The following is a 20,264-nucleotide window of genomic DNA, read 5'->3' as shown; positions in this document are numbered from 1 at the left end:
CGTATAATTGCTTATTTTGTTGTTTAATGTTTATAAACTTTGATTGTCTCTTTAGGTTCATGAATCATGTCAAAATTTAAAAGTATTGATTCATTCTTCAGAAGGAAAGATGCCGACATTTTGAAAAGTAATACACCATTGGAATCTAACGCCGAAACTTCAAATCTCAATGAGCATCATCTTAAATCTCCAAGGGTTGAAGATGAAGAACACCCTTTTGAATCTCCAATTGCGGAAACACAAGAGATTCATTTTAAATCATCCACACTCAATGTTAATGAAGTTGATGTTTCTTCTATTTCTATAGAGTGAGATCTAGGATTACATCCTCCGATGTGGGACTACCTAGTCAATCGACGTGATGAAATAAGACGGGCTTATTTGAAAGATGGTCAAAATCGATTTATTCTTACAAATTATCCACTTTCTGGACTAGAAAATCACCCTCGTTGCTTTCAAGCCTCTTGGTTCACACAATTTCCTTGGCTTGAGTATTCATTCTAAGGATGCCGCATATTGTCTACCATGTTATCTTTTTACTATGAAAAGAGATGGACGTCTTGGATGTGATGTATTTACTATCAAGGGATTTAGAAATTGGAGAAAAGTTCATGAGGGAAAAAATTGTGCATTTTTTACTCATATTGGATCCTTGTTCACTTCATAATAATGCTATAAAATCTTATGAGGATTTATGAAATCAATCACGACATATCGATAAAGTATTGAATGCACAAAGTAGCGAACAAATTCAAAATAATCGACTACGTGTGAAAACTTCTATTGATGTTGTTCAGTGGCTTGCATTTCAAGGATGTCCTTATAAAGGTCGTAATGAGACTCTTGATTCAAAAAATTGAGGTAATTTTCTTGAGATGATTAAGATTTTGACATCATATAATGATAAAGTTGCAAGTATTGTTTTGGAAAATGCTCCAAAATCTGCAAAGTATACTTCACATACAATTCAAAAGGAGATTTTGCAAGTCATTGCAAGTAAAGTGCAAGATAAAATTCATGAAGATATTAGAGACTCTAAATTTTGCATCATTGTTGATAAGACACGTGATGAGTCTAAGAGAGAGCAAATGGCAATTGTTTTGAGATTTGTTGACAAAGATGGTTTTATACAAGAACGTTTCTTTGATCTAGTTCATGTTAAAGATACATCGGCATTGACTCTAAAGAATGGAACATTTGATGTTCTCTCTCATCATTGCCTTGATATTCAAAATATCCGTAGACAAGGATATGATGGTGCTAGTAACATGCGTGGTGAATGGTAGGGATTGCAAGCATTATTTCTTAATGATTGTTCTTATGCATACTATGTTCATTGTTTTGCTCATCGATTACAATTAGCATTAGTTGCTGGATCTAGAGAGGTGTTTTTTGTTCATGTGTTCTTCACAAATTTGACCTTTGTTATCAATGTGGCCAGTGCTTCATGTAACTGTCATGATCAACTACAAGCTATTCATGCAACACAAATTGCACCTATGCAAGCTATTGGTGAGCTTGAAACTAGAAAAGGGGCTAACCAAATTGGCAATTTGAAACGAGCTGGTGATTCTCATTGGGGTTATCATTTTAATTCCATTTGTAACCTAATAAAGATGTTTGATGCTACTTGTATAGTGCTTGAAGATGTTGGAAGAGAAGGAGGTACTTACTCTCAATAAGGAGATGCTAAGACTGCTTATAAAATGCTTACATCTTTCGAGTTCATAGCTATTTTACATTTAATGAAGGAAATCATGGGCATTACTGATGTTCTTTGTCAAGTTTTGCAGCAAAAAACTCAAGACATTTTGAATGCTATTCATTCAGTCTCTATTGCAAAAAAACTTATCCAAAAGTTGAGAGATGATGGTTGGGATAATTTGCTTGAGAACATTGTCTCTTTCTCCCAAAAAGCTGAAATTGACATTCCGGATTTGAGTGCTCGTTATATTGAAGGTCGAGGTCGTAATCAAAAGAATCACAGTATAGTGGAGCATCATTATCATTTTGACATATTCAATACTACTATCGACTTTCAATTGCAAGAGCTTGATAGTTGGTTTGGTGAAAAGGCGATGGAACTTTTGATACTTAGCTCTGCTTTGGATCCAAAAGATGCTTATAAATCCTTTAAAATTGACGATATATGTATTCTTACAAAGAAGTGTTATCCTCTTGATTTTTCTGAGCAGGAGAAAATTAATTTGAGATATTAGTTGAAGTATTTTGAACTTGATGTGCTTACTGATCCGACATTACAAAATTTGTCTTCCATTGCAGAATTATGCCAAGGATTGGCAAAGGCGGAAAAATCAAAGACATATTATCTTATTGATAGATTGATTCGTCTTGTTTTGATTCTTCCAGTGTCTACAACAACTACCGAACGAGCATTTTCAGCAATGAAAATTGTTAAAACACTACTTCGCAACAAAATAGAGGATGATTTTCTTGCAAATAGTTTAGTTCTCTATATTGAAAGAGAAATTAGGGAAATTGCTGAAAGCTTCGATTTAGATTCGATACTTGATGATTTTGTACTTCTAAGAGACCGTAAAGTGCAGTTCTAGACACTTTTTTTTTTTTTTTTTTTTTTTTTGTATTTTTGTCTTTTTTGATATAGTGTTGATATGTTACATTTCTAATATATCAATTTAAGCACATATTTATGAACTTTTATAGATATTTTTTGTGATACATATATTGTGTGAATTACCAAATTTTAGTTGCACCGGCAATATAAAATGGCTGGCTTCGCCACTAGATTGAGTACACTGCGCTATCATCACCATTATCATGTGGTGACCTTAGCAGATCACTATCATCCATGTATGAACTACCATCATGCTCTTCCCTCTGTTCCCCACCTCTATGTTCTCCATCATTTCCATCTGCATCACCCTCCCCAACATTTCCAGCATCATTCTCATCATTTCCTCCACTCTCATCAGTGTCATCCCCTTCTACCTTTGCATCTTCATCATTTCCAACCCACTCATCAATGTCCCCATACGCAAGAGTAGTATCCTTATCCGAGTCAAGACAATCTGTATCATCACTAAGAATTGAATCCTAGAAAGCATCATTCCTAAACACAACTGCGCTCTCATACTCCGAATCCTCTTCCTTCAACTACGACATCTGCTACACCATACCTATATACAATACTACTAGATTATGACATATATGGTTTGTCACCATTTCAGTTACATTGTGGTCAGAGGAAATAAGTCTTAAACCTTGTTCTAAAGGAAATTCTAGTACACTGTAATAAACAAGGTCCCCAGACCTATACTCATATGTCTTACATATACCCTCTATATCAGAAAATTTCAATTTAGACCCATCATATGGGTCTTGGTAATTATTAACATGACCACCAACATAATTAATCCTATATTACCTATTAAAAGTACCCCCATGGTGCACCTCAAACATCATAAAGTGTGGGCCCATCACGTGTTCTTCCACATTCATTACATTGATAAGTTTAAATGTGCAAACGCTAAACACTAATACAATGCAATACAATACCCAAAACAATTATTATATTTAGGTGTAAAAAGCAATTCACACAAATAGTTATAAAAAAAAAAAAAAAAATTACACTTTGAACTTATTTAATTGTTGGAACATGATGCAGATTGGTCCCATACAGAAGCAACTTCACAAAAAAATTTATTGAATCACACTGAGAAGAGTATATAGCATTACTGACCAATTAATGAGTAGTTAAAGCTATTTTTTCTATTTTGTTTTTATCTATTCAAGTACTTAAAGCTATTTAAAAGAGAAGGTAAGGCAAAATGCTTTTCTTTTAACCTTTTTTTTTTTTTTTTCCTCATATGCTTTCATCTTCCAATTGGTTATGCACTAAAAAGCTTCTTCATTGTGACCTGTAATTACATATGGTGAAATGATATCTATAGTTTCTTGGGTACTAAGAAATCTTGTCCTTTATGAAGAAGTAACACTAAAACAGACATAATTATATGCCAATCTTTGTTCCCTTGCCCTAGTTTTCCTTATTTGAATAAAAAAAAAAAAACAAAACAAACAAACAAAAATAAATAAATAAATTATATGCCAATCTGTGAACAATATGCATGGTGCCTTAAAAGGTTTACTTCTCCACCAAAGACCCTTCTGTTAAAAGGTAAAACAACTTTCAATTGTTTATCTCGTATCACAACTAAAAAACAAAAAGAACCATTTAAAAAGCATGACTAAACCAACCCAATCTCTTTGCTTAATATGGTGCACAAGAAGTTTCAATATTGAGTTATGCATGACCATAAAATTCGACCAAATGTAAACATTTAAAACGAATGCTATTGGAGGTATTAAAACTTTAACTATAAATTTTTTATAATCTAATATGGTAGTTTACTTAGTATTTATAATGTCAATTATTAAATAATTTAAATTTATTTGTTAAATTTTGTTGCTTAATCACACGAAACATCATGTGACATGGCATTCATAATAGAAACCAACATGTAAGTTTCTAGGAAAATTATAGTAAAAAGTAAAGTAGCCCAAATATTTTCCATCTAGAACATATATTGGACACCTAAAAAATAATTTTACAAAAATTTGTATCTCCTGCCAATATGAATTTTTTTTTGTCCCCATTAAAATCAGCAACCAAATAATGAAAAGTAATGGAAGGGACCACTATATTTAATATATAATATTCGTAGTGCTAATCACGTGTCCAACACAAGCACCAACTAGGGACCACACTTAGATCAGACAAAGAAAAAGAAATTTGGGGGGGCCACACTTCAGTATTAAACAATGACTATCAGACAACAAGATTACCAAACAATATGACAACTTTTAACAACATTATTAGAAACCAACAACTTTCAATGCAAAAAAAAAAAAAAAAAAAAAAAAACCGACAAGGACGAAACCCACGGATGACCCACTGCAAATTGACAAAAATAGCCACACTAAAAACTCTACAAAATCCATTCCAGAAGCGTTACATGCAAAACCCCCAAATATCCAATACAAATTAAAGATAAAAAACAACTTTAAGAAAATGTCAACTACAAACCCTACAATATAAATTCAAACACAAAAAGTAAAGCTTACTTGATTATAGCAGTCACGAACTGAGTTAGAAACAATTTCTGACTAAACCGCTACAAATCGACACCAAATCTTCAGCTACTATAGTTCGTCGACAACAAAGAGGTATGGGTTCGCAAGAGCTTTTCGAATGTGCTTGGCAATATCGAACGAGATTTCACTTTTAGGTTAAATTTGGGTTTTTTTCGAATGAGGCTAGTTTGGACATTTGGGTGAGGGTGTGACGTCCCACATCACCTATGTATGGAGATGAGGATGTGCTTAAATATATACTACACCTTTAATGACAACAACGCGTTTTAAAGCCATGGTGGTCTTGATTCCATCAGAACTCCACAGTTAAGCGTGCTTCTACTGGAGTAATACCAGGATGGGTGACCTCCTGGAAAGTCTGATTTGGGGGAGCAAAAAAGGGACAATATTGTGTATCATTGGGGTGGGGTGTTACAAATGGTATCAGAGCTATTGCCTAGCCTGAGATGGGGGAGCATGCACAAGCCCATGAAGATCACTAGCGGGCATTCGCTGGGACGAATGCCAAGAATGGGCTAATCCCATGAAGGTCGCCAGCGAGGACACTGGGTCCTAAGAGACGATGATTGTGACGTCCCACATCACCTGGGTATGGAGATGAGGATGTGCTTAAATGTATACTACACCTTTAATGACAACAACGCGTTTTAAAGCCATGATGGTCATGATGGTCATGATCCTATCAAAACTCCGCAGTTAAGTGTGTTTTTGCTGGAGTAGTACCAGGATGGGTGACCTCCTGGGAAGTGTGATTTGGGGGAGCCAAAAGCGGACAATATTGTGTGTCATTAGGGTGGGGTGTTACAGAGGGAGTATGAGGGTATAAGAGGTATGAAAGTGGTAAAAAACCACGTGCAAGTCACGTGTTTAGGTTTTCATTTGAGGTTAACGATTCAAATTGGGGTCCAAATTGATTGAAATTGAAAGTTCATGGGACTAAATTGAGAGATTTTGAAGTTTTTTTTTTTTTTGGGGGGGGGGGGAGGGGTTTGTCAAATTGAGTGAAAGTTCAAGGGTCTTTAGTGAAGTTACCTCTTTTATTTAATTTCGCATAGAGCTTTTGGTTTGTGTTTTAAGGTTAAAGGGTGCAGCAAATGAAGCCCTAGCCTTAAAAAACCATTTTTATATCTTAAAAAGTGACCTTTCAACGTTACAGGTCCACCACTGTTAGATTGGTCCTCTAAAACATTGCACAATGTTTGGTAAAACATACTATACCACCCCCAAAATTGACCTTGGCTAGCCTGGCAGGGTTACTAGCAATTATTCCAATTTAACCAACTGGTGGCTAAATGGGGAACCGCCTTTCTAAACATTATCTGAGTTAATGCATCGAAATGTGACATAAATCTGAGAAATCTATAAATCATTACAGGTGCAATCCTTAATTTAAAGACATGGAGCAACTAATAATATAAGGCAAACTTGATAACATCATGAAGATATTAAAGTAAAGTCCGTTGTGGCAACCATACCACTCTTGGGTTCTAGGAACAAGCTCCCTATAAGAGTAATAACTACGTAAGTCTAACGACTTAGTAAGTAAACCTCACAATTGGGTATGACATGAGCTCATTATTATTAAGCAGAAATAAACATGCAGTTTTTGGTAAACATTGAAAAGGAGGTGTTGTCTCCATTAATACACTACACCATAAAAGTATTGTTTAGTTAATAAAATGGTGGTGTACTCCCAGCGGCAATCGCCTAAGTACTTTAATGCAGAAAAATAATGCTTTATAGGTTATAACTATCATATATGGTCTACCCAAGATATTATCCCTTCTCAGCAAGGTTGACGCTGTCCTGACGGACCTATAATACAATACCGGTACCCCGATATTGTACGCTACCGTCCATTACTAGCAACCTGACTGAGTCCAACCTCGGGTGGCCCACACTACTAATGATGTACGTCTTGTAGTAACCAACCATTAGGCAATGGCTGTGCGGATCACGAATAACCATTGGATCCAAGGCCCATATAACAATACACACACATTTGACTATAGAATCAAGTCTATATAGTAAGCCCATGGTCATTATTCCACACATACCAGTATACCATGTCATACAATGCATCTTATCAACCAGTTATTAAAGCATTTACCAAGTTATTACAAAAATTTAGACATGCTCATATCATACGCGTGATCAATTAGCTGACATATCCCACGTTTTTATGGAAAGTGTTCATAAGTGTTTATTTACTTCGTTTGCTCGCTTGAGCCCTCCGGCATCATGAATCCTTGCTACAACAAAACACGACTCATCATTATAAGTAGTACTAGAGAACTCTACGAGGTTCAATCTAACGAAAAGGGATTGCTAAAACCTTTGTCCATATTTATGGGGTTAAGGGGCGTGTAACCCACTCTCTGGTCGAGCGCTTGTTCCCTAGGGCGAGAGTTCGGCCAAGGGCTAGGGTTTGGTCAAAAATCCCCAAAAATGCTTCTAGGCTTCTATTTAAGGCTATGGGTTTGTATCTTCTTTCCTAGGCTCAAAATAAACACCCATGCCACGAGAAAACACAACACAAAGAGTCAAAAAGGTGTTTTAAAAGCCTTTTAAAACATTCTTGGTTTTGTCAAGAAATAGGCACACCCATGTATGTGCAAAACATTTTATCATGAAACTTTTTAAAGATAACAAGGTTGGGTTGAAAACCTTTTGAAATCGTTTTTGGCTTTACAAGAAAACTAGGTACAAGAACTTGTTATAGCATCTCTAAAACTTGTAACATTAAAAGAGTAGTAACAATAATTAGAAAAACATAAAAGAAGGATTAAGAAGTCACCTTAGAAGATAACTAGAGCTCCACCCCTCCTCCTTCTCCAAGAACACTCACAAACTCTCAAAAACCAACCAAGCAGGGTTTCTCTAGCGCAATAGAGGCTACAACTAGGGCTGTCAATTTTGACACAACCCGCGAACTTGACATGAAGTTACAGGGTTTGGGTTTACCCCTTTTCAACTCGTTACAACATGTTAAGTTTTAATTTTTGTGGGTCAACCCGCTTGACCCGCGAGTGACCCGCCAAACCCGTTTATATTTATAAAAAAAAAACCTAATCTAAGCATTGCACTGTTGCCTAACCTAATTTTCCAATTCACACTTTCACCAGCGCTGCCCCAGCCGCATCTTTCTTCTCTTCTCACTTCTTAGACTCTCAGTTCACTCTCCCTCTCTCACGAACTGGTCTCCTCTCAAGTCTCAACTCTCCCGTAGGATTTTGCCAGCCCACATCTCCAAGTCTCCGTCTCTCTCTCCGGGACTGGATTTTGCAGCATCTCCGAGTCTCCCTCTACAACAGGCTATACCTGAAGAGTTGAGGTGGCATTTCTTATGCCTTCAAGACATTAGAAGACAACTGGCAAGGGTTTGAGAAGGCACGTGGGGAATGGAGGAGCTGCAGCAACTACTTAGCAGTTAGTTGTTATGGTAGTTAGTTTCTGTTAAGTTGTTAGCAGCTAAAGCATAGTATAAAGTCTATAGCTCATTCTGTAATTGGTTAGCTTTTGATGGTTGTAAGTTCATTCTGAACTTGGAGGTAGAGCATCCTTGAAATGTTCATGGAGGTTAAGCAATCCTCGAAATTGCTTGTTCAATAAAGATCCTTCCATTTCTCTCTCTTTCCCATTCTTTTACATTCTTTCTCTCTTGTTAAAAGCTCAATTATAGTGCATTCATCATCAGCACTGTAACAAGTGGTATCAAAGCCCTTTGATCCATTGAGTTTTTTTTTTTTTTCTTTTCTTCCTTTTCTCTTCTTTCTTTCTTCATGAAAACGAGGTCTGCAATGGCAGAAGATCAGCAAAATGATCAAATGAGAGAAATTCATATTGCTCTTACCACTTTGGCTGCCAATATCAGGTAGAAGATGAATGATATGAGGGCTGACATGCGAGCTGAGATAGCCAGCGTGTGTAAACAGAAGGGTACAATGCATCAGGGGGAGGAGGATGTTGATGACCCTCGAGTTCATCCAACTCAGTGGGGAAGGCAATCAAGGGGGTAGTCATCAAGCTTTAGTGAGGGACTTTACACTAAAGGCTTGCGGCTGGAATTTCCTTGTTTTAATGGGGAAGATCCAGATGCTTGGTGTTACAAAGCAGAACAATTTTTTGAGTTTTATGACATTCCTGACAAGCAAAGGTTAAGCATTACTACATTTCACATGGAAGGTAAGGCTTTGTCTTGGTTTCAATCTTTACGTAGTGCTAATAATCTTTCCAGTTGGAGTGAGTTCTTGATAGCTATTCAAGTGAGGTTTGGTAGAGGGTCTTATGATGATCCTATGGAGACTCTATCCAAGTTAAAACAAACTGGTTCTTTGGATGACTATAAGACTCAGTTTGAAGTCTTAGCAAATTGAGTCCATAGGTTGATTGATCCCCATAAACTAAGATGGTTTTTGGGAGGATTAAGGGATGATATTCGATTGCCTGTTAGAATGTTTAACCCTAAGACATTGAATGATGCTTATTCTTTGGCAAAGATTCAGGAGGAGTGTCTTGCAAATAACATCAAATCTAGTAAGTCAATGTGGGGTTCTAGTAGAAGTCAGGGTGTTGGGGGTGAAAACATCCCTGCTTTTATGAGATATGGGAATCCTTATGGTAATAGAATGCAATTTTCTCAACCTAGACAATATTAAGGAGGAGTTTGAGGGAATAACCAGCAAAAAAGTTCTACTTAGGAGAATACTAAGGCTTTTGTAGGAAGATTTCTCCTGCTCAGATGGATGAGAGGAGGAAGAAGGGGTTGTGTTATTCAAATGATGCCAAGTGGAGTAGGGGTCATGTTTGTGCTGTCCCTAAATTGTTTCTTATTGAGGAGATTGAAGAGGATTCTATCACAGTTGAAGAAATAGTGGAAAAAGATGAAGAAGATCCTGGAAAAATTTTTATGGACCAGGAACCAGAAATCTCACTAAATGCTATCACAGGAACCCCTAATCCAAAAACTATGAGAATGGTAGGAATTATAAAGGGTCAGCAGGTTATAATTCTCATCAATTCGGGCAGCACTCATAATTTTGTAGATGAGCAGGTGGCCAAAATGATTGGGATAACAAGCACAAATAAGGATGTGATTAAAGTGAGAATAACTAATGGTTAATAGTAGTCCGGGGAAGTGTGAAGATCTTTCTGTTAAGGTGCAGGGGAATGTTTTTCAAGTGGATTTGTACATTTTGCCATTAGCTGGTTGTGATGTCGTTTTGGGGATTCAATGGTTGAGGTTGTTGGGTCCAATTCTATGGAACTTTGATGACCTTACCATGGTTTTTCAGTGGGGTGCTAAGAGATGTAGTCTAAAGGGATTACAGAAGGGTCCTAACTTGAGTTTGGAAGATGAAAGCTCATTTAGGTGGTTGAAAAAAGGGAATAAGGGGGTGCTTTTACAGTTGGTGGAGACAAAGGATTCCTCAAAAGAAGGACACAGTGTAGCTGCTATGGACGTGGGTCAAAATTCTGGTTTGTGGGATGATATTCTGGAGGAGTTTCAGGATATTTTTCAAGTACCTACTGCATTACCACCAAAAAGAGCTCATGACCATGCAATTAACTTGCAAGAAGGGGTGCAGCCTGTTTTTGTCAGGCCATACAGGTACCCATTTTATCAGAAAACAGAAATAGAGAAGATTGTCAAGGACTTGTTGAAGTTTGGGGTGATTCGACATAGCAACAACCCTTTTTCTTCTCCAGTAATCCTAGTGTGAAAAGCTGATGCAACTTGGAGGATGTGCATGGACTACAGGGCTCTCAACAAGGTGACAATTAAAGATTGTTTTCCAATTCCTGTTGTAGATGAACTGTTGGATGAATTGTGGGGAGCTATTGTTTTTTTTAAATTAGATTTGATTTCTGGTTATCATCAGATAAGGGTGGTTGAAAAAGATATTCATTAGATTGCCTTTAGAACTCATGAAGGTCATTATGAATTCTTGGTTATTCCATTTGGTTTAACAAATGCACCTTCTACCTTTGAAAGCCTAATGAACCATATTTTTCAACCTTACCTTAGGAAGTTTCTCTTGGTATTCTTTGATGACATTCTTATCTTTAGTAAGGATGAAAACAACCATAGAACACATTTGCAATTGACCTTAGCAGTCTTGAGGAGTCACAAGTTATTTGCTAAGAAGTCAAAATGTAAATTTGGCTATAAAGAAGTAGATTACTTGGGCCATATTATTTTTGAAAGTGGGGTAAGGGCTGATCCAGGAAAAATCCAAGCCATGGTTGAGTGGCCTTTTCCAACCAACATCAAAGCTTTGAGAGGTTACTTGGGATTGACTAGATACTACAGGAAGTTTATAAAAGGCTATGGTTCAATTGCTGCTCCCTTAACAGCTATGTTGAAGAAAAATGCATTCCATTGGGATGTTGCTGCCAAGGAAGCTTTTCAGAATCTCAAGGCTGCAGTGACTAAAGCTTCTGTTTTGGCTTTACCTAATTTTGCACAGCCCTTTGTAATTGAATGTGATGCAAGTGGTTTGGGTATAGGAGCAGTCTTGATGCAGAATGGTAGACCTATTGCTTACTTGAGTAACGCCTTGAAAGGGAGAGCTCTTCTTATGTCTACATATGAGAAAAAGCTGTTTGCTTTGGTGACTACTATTCAGAAATGGAGACCATATCTGTTAGGCCAAAGTTTTATGGTCAAAACTGACCAACAAAGCTTGAAATTCTTGTTAGAACAGAAGGTGGGTACACCCTTTCAGCAGAAATGGATCACCAAACTGCTTGGTTATGATTTTACAGTGGAGTATAAAAAAGGAGTAGAGAATCAAGTAGCAGATGCATTGTCTAGAAGGGAAGGTTGGGCAGAAGAGGTGGCTCTTTCTCTGTTATCTATTCCAACACCTTATTGGATTGATAAGCTTAAGGAGCAATACCAAGAGGATGAGGAGTTGAAGTCTTTGTTTGCAAGGTGGAAGAGCAATTCCTTAAATTCATCTAAGTATGCTGTCAGGGATGGCCTTTTGTTCTATAAGGATAGGCTATATTTGGGAAGTTGTCAAACCATTAAGAAGCAAGTGCTGGCTTTTGTCCATAGTGATCCTGTGGCAGGTCATTCAAGTTATGAAAGATCCATGCAGAGGGCCAAGAGGGATTTTTTTTTGGAAGGGAATGAAAAAGGAATTGAAGCAGTTTATAAGGGAGTGTGAAATCTGCTAGAAGAATAAGCATGACAACACATCTCCAGCTGGATTACTGCAACCTCTTCCAATTCCTTCTCAGGTGTGGTCAGATTTATCTATGGATTTTGTGGAAGTGTTACCCCTTTCCAATGGACAATCAGTGATCTTAGTGGTGGTGGACCGGTTATCTAAGTACAGCCATTTCATTTCTTTGGCTCATCCATATACTGCATCTATGGTTGCTCAACGTTTTGTAGCTCATATCATCAAGTTACATGGTATGCCCACATCCATTGTCTCTGATTGTGACCCTACCTTTACTAGTGTCTTTTGGAGAGAGCTGTTTAGGTTACAAGGAACCTCATTTAAGATGAGCACTAGCTATCATCCACAAACAGATGGCTAGACTGAAGTGGTTAACAAGAGTTTAGAAAATTATTTGAGGTGTTTTGCTCAAGATAGGCCTAAGCAGTGGCTATCTTGGCTGCCTTGGGCTGAATACTGGTATAACACTAGCTGGCATGGATCTATCAAAATGACTCCTTTTGAGGCTGTCTATGGTAGATTACCTCCTAGGTTGTTGACCTATGTACCAGGTACTACTAAGGTGGCTGCTGTGGATGAAGTTTTAAGATCTAGAGAAGAGATTCTAGCACTCTTATAGCATAACCTGCAGCATGCTCAGCAGAGGATGAAAAAATATACTGACTTAAGGAGGTCTGAGCGAACATTGGAGGTGGGGCAGCAGGTTTTTCTTAGGCTGCAAACCTATAGACAAGGCTTTGTGGTGGTTAGGAGAGCTTTGAAATTAGCTCCAAGGTTTTATGGACCCTTTACAGTGGTCAGGAAGATAGGTGAGGTAGCTTATGAGCTGGATCTACCAGCTACTGCCAGATTCATCATGTGTTCCACATCTCTCAACTAAAGGCCAAGATAGGAAGAAGCAATATTGCACTTCCCACCTTGCCGCCTGTGGACTTCAATGGAATTATTCAGCCTGAACCTGAGGCAGTTTTGGATAGGAGGGTCAGAGCTCAAGCTAATCATGCAGTCACTGACTTGTTGATTAGGTGGGCAGGACAAACTGCTGTGGGAAGAGTTTCAAGCATTGAAGAAGGCCTATCCACACCTTGTGGGCAAGGTGTTTTAAAACAGGGAGTAGTGCAACGGGCTGTACCTGAAGAGCTGAGGTGGCATTTCTTATGCCTTCAAGACATTAGAAGACATCTGGCAAGGGTTTGAGAAGGCACGTGGGGAATGGAGGAGCTGCAGCAACTACTTAGCAGTTAGTTGTTATGGTAGTTAGTTTCTGTTTAAGTTGTTAGCAGCTAAAGCATAGTATAAAGTCTATAGCTCATTCTGCAATTGGTTAGCTTTTGATGGTTGTAAGTTCATTCTGAACTTGGAGGTAGAGCATCCTTGAAATGTTCATGGAGGTTAAGCAATCCTCGAAATTGCTTGTTCAATAAAGATCCTTCCATTTCTCTCTTTCCCATTCTTTTAAAGCATAGTATAAAGTCTATAGCTCATTCTGCAATTGGTTAGCTTTTGATGGTTGTAAGTTCATTCTGAACTTGGAGGTAGAGCATCCTTGAAATGTTCATGGAGGTTAAGCAATCCTCGAAATTGCTTGTTCAATAAAGATCCTTCCATTTCTCTCTCTTTCCCATTCTTTTACATTCTCTCTCTTGTTAAAAGCTCAATTACAGTGCATTCATCATTAGCACTGTAACACCCTCCCTCTCTTTCGGACTGGATTTCGCAGGTACTTTCCCCCTGACTATAATACTTCTCAAATCAAATTTTTGTTCTTAGAAAAGAAGCTTTTGTTGTAGCATTCTAATAATTTTCACTGTCTTCCTATTCTTAAAAAGATTCTGGAAATACATTTTTCAACTAAGCTATTAACAATAAATCCTTTCTTTATCAATATGGCTTTATGTATGTAAATCTTTTTTGTTCATGCTGCTCTTTTTTGGACTATTTCTTTTGTTAATATTCTTTTACCATTCCCCCCCCCCCCCCCCCCCCTCTCATATTTATTGCCTAAACTCTTTTCCTCTTTTTTATCTTGCCCTCATCTTGCGAAACCTTGAATCTTAGCACTTCTATAAGTAATTGTTGGTATTTTTGCCAAAGGTCTTAAGACCAAATAGCAAATTTCCTTCTCTCATAAATAGGGAGATGAGCATTTAGAAACGGGTTCATTCCCATATGTTTAGTGAGTTGTATATACCTATCAAGAGAAAAGGTAGTTATTGATCTTTCTTGGACGTCTCCTACCTTGAGAAACCCTTTTTTCTCATGATATTGCATCTGCAGGAAGACCAATAGCTGTTTTTTGTTTATGCCTTTTCTTTTCTTTTTGATCTGTTAATGTCTCCCGACCATGAGTCTTCAATCTTCACCGTTGTTTCATTCTACTTTAGTCCATAGTTTGCGATTTCTCTTTCTCGTGCTAAATTTTATTAATGCTAGATTATCCCTCCATAATTATCATCCAGCAACTACTCTTTTATTTCATCATCCCTAATGTGTTCTTAATTTCGATCACATCTTACACACGAAAGGAAATTTTTATTAATTGAAGTCTCAGGTGAATTGATGTACCTATCCAAGCGATCTTGTGGAACAATTTTATTAAGTTGTGGGCTGTGTTCATTGCAGGAGCATTCTAATTTGATATTTCAAAGATTAGAGGAAGTTTTAAGACACAAATTCTGTAGATAAAGGTCCACCAAAGAGTTTTCTAGTCTGAGCAGGTTTTTTGGGTGGGTTGGTCTGAATAGGCTACTACCATATAATTTTTAGATCTCAAGCAAAAGGGTGTTGAGCAGATGTTGGACTACACTTGTGAATACCCATTTAGTATTATATGCTTTAGAGAGTTGGAAGCATGCTTGTATTGGAATATTAATTTATTATGCATAGTTTGCTTTTGTAGTTTAGTTTTTCTATTGTCAGAGTTGTGTTCTTTTTTATTCCCGTGTAGTTTTTCAGGTTCTTGGTCTTTTAGAAAAAAAAAAAAAAAAAACTGTGATGACCAATAACTAATTTGTAATATGTGAGGGATAGAGTGGCATTGCATGTTCTGCTTGTTATAGCTAAATGTCTCAAGGGTTAGTTCTAGATCATGTATATTAAAGTTCAACTTATGTTCAGAGAAAATGATGTCTCTATTATCTAATTTATCTCTATTATGCTTGTAGATGAATAACGAAGACTACGAAGTACTCGGGAAAGATTCGGTTGAAGTTGAACCCAATGACGATGTGGTTGAATTAAATACAATAGAAGTAGATGCTTCTATTTCTAAGGGGAAAAAGAAAAAAGGTAAAGAAGTGTAGGAAGACCTCAATTGTTTGAAATTATTTTGATGTCGTTCCTAATGTGGATCCAGATGACGATGCGATTAAGGCAAAATGCAAGCTTTGTGGTCATCAATATATGGCTCAAAGTTCATATGGAACTGGAAATCTAATGCGGCACATTGAATCTTGCGAGAGGAAAAACACTCCTGATGTTAGGCAAATGCTCTTAGCTAGAAGTCAAGGATCTATGTCAATAAGTGTCTCTAAATTTTGTCCTAAAAGATATAGAGCATTGTTGGTTGCTGCGGTTATTAAGCATGAGTTGCCATTTTCATTTGTTGAATATGACGGTGTAAGAGAAATACACCCGTACTTGCATAGTGATGCACCAACTATCTCTAGAAATACTATTAAGGCTGATTTGGTTGAGATGCATCTGAGGGAGAAACAAAATGTTAAATCTATGTTGAATGTTTGTCTGGGAGGATTTGTCTAACATCTGATTTGTGGACTTCTTTGACAACTGCTAGATATATGTGTCTTACTACACATTTTCTTGACAAAGATTGAGTATTAACTAAAAGTGTGTTAAATTTTTCATTTACGCCTTCACCATATAATGGTATATCTTTGTTTGAAAAGATATATAATTTACTATAGGAGTGGGGGATTGAGAACAAGGTTTTCACTATAACATTGGACAATGCTTCTTCCAATGATGTTTGTGTTGAGTTGTTGAAACAAAAATTGAACATTAAGAAATCCCTTCTTTGTGAAGGTGAGTTCTTTCATTTGCGTTGTTGTGCTCATATTCTTAATTTGATAGTGCAAGATGGATTGAAAAGAAACAATGATGCTATCCATAAGATTTGAGATAGTGTTAAGTATGTTAGAGGATCACAAGAAAACAAAATTTTCTTCAAGTTGTAAATCAAATGTCATTGAATAGTAATAAGGGGTTCAGACAAGATGTGCCAACTAGATGGAATTCTACCTATCTTATGCTTGAGAGTGCTATTCACTATCGGCGTGCTTTTAGTTATTTGGAGATGACTGATTCTAACTATAAGCATTGTCCTACTGCACTTGAGTGGGATAAAGGTGAAGAATATCAGCAGTTTTTTGGCTTGCTTTTACCAAGCTATATTAGTTTTTTCTAGTACCAAGTATCCACTGCCAACTTATACTTTCTTGTAATTGCCAAGATTTATGTGACTTTGAAGCAACAACTTGTGAGCAAAGATAAGCATAAGAGGTTAATGGAAATTCAAATGATCTCTAAATTTGAGAAATATCGGTCAGAATTCAGTGTAGTGTTGGCCATAGCAGTTATCTTAGATCCTTGTTACAAGCTTCACCTTGTAAATTACTACTATACGACGATTTATGGAATGTTTGATTCTGTAGAGTTTGTGAATGTTCGTGATAAATTATTCTAGCTTTTTGTGGAGTATAGTGCTTCTTCTATAACTTCAAGCTCCATAATTGTTCAGCCCCAAGAACATCGCCAAGAACTAGATTGGGAAACGGTAAATAATATTATTAATTTCTTAGCTTGTTAGTAACTTAGTATATATACTCTTAACTACTTTGTAAATTATGTTTATTTAAATTCTCTCTTTTTCATGTAGCAATATTTAGCATTTGGTGGAGTTGATGTTCATTCACAAAAGAATCAATTAGAAACTTATTTGGACAAACCTAGGTCTGTGGATAAGAATGAAACATTTGACATCCTTTCATTTTGGAAAGGAAGTGAATATCGCTATCTTGAAGTAGCTGCTATGGCTCGTGATGTTTTGAGTATTCCTATTTCTACTGTTGCTTCATAATCCATTTTTTGTATTGGTGGACGTGTAATTGATCAATATAGGAGCTCACTCAAGCCTGATATTATTGAGGCACTAGTTTGCACTAAAGATTGGTTATATGGAGATCAGCAGGGTAATATTCGTTATTTGTATATTTAGTTTATTCATTTACTTATATTATTTTTTGACTACACTATAATAATACTAATTCTTTTTTTTTTTTTTTGTTTTATATATATACATAGAACACACACAGTTGAAGTTGGATGTTAAAGAAGATGATGTTCTGACAACGAATGTCAATTCCTGTGACATTCCAAATTCATCTGGAGTACAATCTGTTAATATTTTTTAAAATGAGCATATTTGTGGTCTTATGTGTTTAATTCCAAGAGATGTTGTTATTTGAATTAGGGGTGAAATAGCGGTTGCGGTTAGCGGTTAGTGGCTAAAACCGCTAACCGCAACCGCCTAGGCGGTTAGTAAATTTTACTAACCGCCTCCGCTAACCGGGTAGCGGTTAACCGCCCGGTTAGCGGTTAACCGCTTTGGAATAACCGCTTTTTTTCTAACCGCTTTTTTGGGCTTTTTTCTTTGGACCGATTTTGGGCCGGTTTTGGGCTTACTTTAAACATTTTTTTTTTTTTGCCCTTTTCATGGCCATTTTAGCATTAAAAATTGCTATATACCAAGCAAGTTCATAAACTCAGAAGCAATTTCATAAACTCACATATAGAAATAAAATAAAACACAAACAAATTCATAAACTCACAAGCAACAAAAAAACCAAAATATATGGTTAAACTTGAAGCTTGAGGCCCATTTCAATCAACCAAAAAAAATTCATAAACTCACAACTTATATATATATATATATATATATATATATATATATATATATATATATATATTTAAAAAAAAGCGGTTAGCGGGTAGCGGTTAGCGATTAGCGGATTTTCAAAACTCACTAACCGCTAACCGCAACCGCTTAGGCGGTTAGGCAGTTAGCGGTTAACGGTTATAGCGGTTAGCGGTTAGCGGTTGCGGTTAGGCGGTTTTAAATTTCACCCCTAATTTGAATAGACAATTAAATCTATTAGAGACAATTCCCAAATCATTTACATGTAAACTTTATATTTTGAAATTTGAAATTTGCTATTTGCTATGATGGAGTTTAAAATTACTAATCTTTGTGAATGTTTTTATTGAATGACAATTTGTTAACAATCAAACTTATTATGTTTTTATCATTGTGAATTCTATTAAAATTTGAATTCCAATCATCCAATTGTATTATTATTAGTTATTAAATTATTTTTCCTATTTTTAATTCAAACGGGTCGCGTCGTGTCAATCGGGTCGCTACACCTTGTTCGTGTAAACGTGTCGTGTCATGTACGTGTTTGGGAGTTCAACTCATTTAGCTAATCGTGTCGTGCTCGTGTTTAGGTTAATTGGGTGGCGAGTCATTACAGGTCGTATTCTTGTCTACCCGTCAACCCATTTTGCCACCCTTGTCTAAAATGAGGGTTAAGGGTTGTGTGAGGCGTGTGTTTATATAGGAGAAAAAGCTGAGGGCGTTGTAGGAGAAATTCTGAAAAGGTGTGAGTACTCGTGTACTACGATGTCAAGTGCTCGTATACTGTTCACAACGGGTTAAAAATGATTTTCAGGCATGCAATTTGGGTATTGTCCAAGATTCTGAAAATTGGTTAATGAATGCTCGCGTACAGTAGCAACGAGCACTCGTGTACTGTTTACAAAAGTTTAAGAATGCTTTTCAAGTGTACGATTGGGTAAAAACCATCGGTTAACAAATAGTCAACGAATGCTCGGCCTGGTACCACATGAGCGCTCATGTGGTCCCCCACGCGAGCGTTCTTGTACTGTAGCTCAAAATGCCCAAAATTTTGAAAATGCCATTACAGTTGTTCCTAGTGACCCAAAGTCCAATTAACCCCCTAATCAAGTTGTCTTAAAAGCCTACTTAATTATTTTGGGACACTATACATGCTTAACTTTTTTCTATGGGCCTCGAAATTGTGCATGTGACTCAATTCCAAAAAGCTCTTTTCGGGGCACACGTCATGGTAAATTGGTGAGTGTCTTCTTTGAGGTCCAAAAATCTAATGTTTTCTCTTTCAAGATAGTATTTCAAGTACTTTATTGTCATTTAAGAAACTTACTTTTAACTTTTGCACCTTGATTGTTCCCATAATCATTATCCTCATAATTTACCTTTTGTTATGGGTGTACAACCGGTTGCGGGTAACGGTTATTTCGTCATAATCGCAACCGCGAGGCTGATTGCAGTTAACTTTAACTCGCAGTTATTGAAGATTGGTTATAAATCGATTTTCATATATAATTTCACCAATTTTCTTTAATATAAAACTCTTCAAATTTGTTATTTCAAAAGAGAAGCAATGTTCATAATTTCATAATATATTGTTAATTCAAACTACTAAAGTATTAAGACCATTATTTATTTGTGATTTATCTCATATCTCATATCTTAAATGTGATCCGAAAATCATATATGTTATTCATAATTCAAAACAATAACAAATTTAAAATATATATAAAAAAATAATAATAATAAAAATAAAAAAAAATAAAAACCCTACAGCTACGGATCTACTGTTTTAAAGTAATTTTTATTAAAAATTTAATATATATGTAAAGAATTAAGAAGTTAAAATTAAATTCCAAAAACCACGTTTACAAATTATTTTAGAGCCTTATCTGTAAGACTACGGTACTCTCCCGTGGTCCTAGCTGCATAATATCCGTACACTCGCACAAACTGAACTAAAAAACGACAACGGTCAGCGGTTCCTTCTCACATCCCATCCACTC

The 20,264-nt window shown here is 36.4% G+C and overlaps 1 pseudogene; it reads left to right on the top strand.

Moving 5' to 3' along the window:
• Window positions 1-333: 333 nt before the first annotated feature.
• Window positions 334-2,573, top strand: LOC132169537 (uncharacterized; annotated as a pseudogene).
• Window positions 2,574-20,264: the final 17,691 nt, after the last annotated feature.

The sequence above is a fragment of the Corylus avellana genome, chromosome 1, assembly GCF_965113065.1.
Source record: "Corylus avellana chromosome 1, dhCorAvel1.hap1.2, whole genome shotgun sequence".
In the NCBI taxonomy this organism is placed as follows: domain Eukaryota; kingdom Viridiplantae; phylum Streptophyta; class Magnoliopsida; order Fagales; family Betulaceae; genus Corylus; species Corylus avellana.
This window is presented reverse-complemented; position numbering and strand designations above follow the sequence as displayed.